This window comes from Amblyomma americanum, unplaced genomic scaffold (assembly GCF_052857255.1).
Source record: "Amblyomma americanum isolate KBUSLIRL-KWMA unplaced genomic scaffold, ASM5285725v1 scaffold_13, whole genome shotgun sequence".
Taxonomy (NCBI): Eukaryota; Metazoa; Arthropoda; class Arachnida; order Ixodida; family Ixodidae; genus Amblyomma; species Amblyomma americanum.
The window spans coordinates 2064022-2065435 of NW_027526485.1; positions in this window are offsets into that span (position 1 = coordinate 2064022).

The following is a 1414-nucleotide window of genomic DNA, read 5'->3' on the forward strand; positions in this document are numbered from 1 at the left end:
TCTTCTTTCTAAAAAAAGCAAAATCTTTGCATACTTCACATTCACTTAGCACCAGTTGATCATTGACTTTATTGGTAGGCTGCTTGCGTGCCAAAGGAACCCTGTGGCCTATGAGGAGCGTCACTCAGTAGGCCAAGAAATAATTTCGACCCCCGTGGTTTTTTAATGAGTCCCGAAATCTCAGCGCACCGGAGTTTATGCATCTCGCCTCCACTGAAATGCGGTCTTCGCGGCGGGGATAGAACCCGTGACCTTGGACCCAGAAAGCGCACGCTATAGCTACTCAGCCCCGGAGGCGACTATGCACTAGTTCATAGGGGGAATTTATGGGTGCGTTAATTCACGCATGCTATCCTGGCAAACGTTATCAGACGAAGACGCCCGTGGCCTTAGCGTACGGCCGTGCGGACTCCTGAGACGAAGAAACTGTTGCCACTCACTAGTTCCCCGTTAGAGATGTCGGTGTTAGATTCCACTACAACCCAAGAACAGGAGAGAACGACATAAAAACTAAATAAATAACGCAATAATAATTTTTTGCCAAGAAAAGGTTGAGACTGCACTCTGTCCTGGGGCCGCATTCGCATTCGCTTGAGACTTTTGCAACAGGTGGTCCGTCTTCATTGCGTGAAGTCAGCTTAACCTATGTCTGGCTTCGATTTACTGAGTATCTCAGCGAACACTTTCGAAAATTTCTAACAAGCAAAGTGTCAGAAATAGAAAGGAAATCTTTTTTCAGGAATGAGCTGTCAGCCGGAGCGGACTCAGTTACTCTAGAAAGAATACTTATTTGCTAGCAAATGAATAAACTTCACTGAGTAATTTTTTATTAACACAGTCTTGTCGTTAGAGTCACTGGGTAGTTCGAAGCTATGCAAAAGACGATGCCATATAACTTTTTTAAACGAAGAAGTCAGTCTCTACCGCTCTGCAGCGCCAGGAAATCCGGCGCTTTCTTTCCGCACAAAACCGCAACTGAGCGCACGAGCGGAAGCTTGGGCAAAGGCAACTTCCGCTGGCGACGTGTTGCAGTGCATACGGCGCCCAATGCGAACTACATGCGCTGTTGTAATACATGATGCTCACTCTTTTGTTTCACCACTTGTAGCAAAGAAGCGGATATTTATCGCCAACTGCGCGGTCGTAATCTTTAAGGAGACGAAGCCAAAGAAAGAGCATGCATGCCAATGGTAGGGAAAAAAAACAGGCGGTTTGAATTGGGCGGCGTAGTCATTTGCAGCCCTTCATCAACGGACATTGCGTGTACCGGGCTTCGTGCATGCGTCATGAGCTCATTTTCAGTTTCGTGCGGAAACAGCACCGGAATTCTTCGCGCTGCAGAGCTTCAGGTGGTGGTAGTGGTTTTATTAAAAATAACAGTGAAAAGGAAGGGAAAGATTTTTGCTAGCCCCGT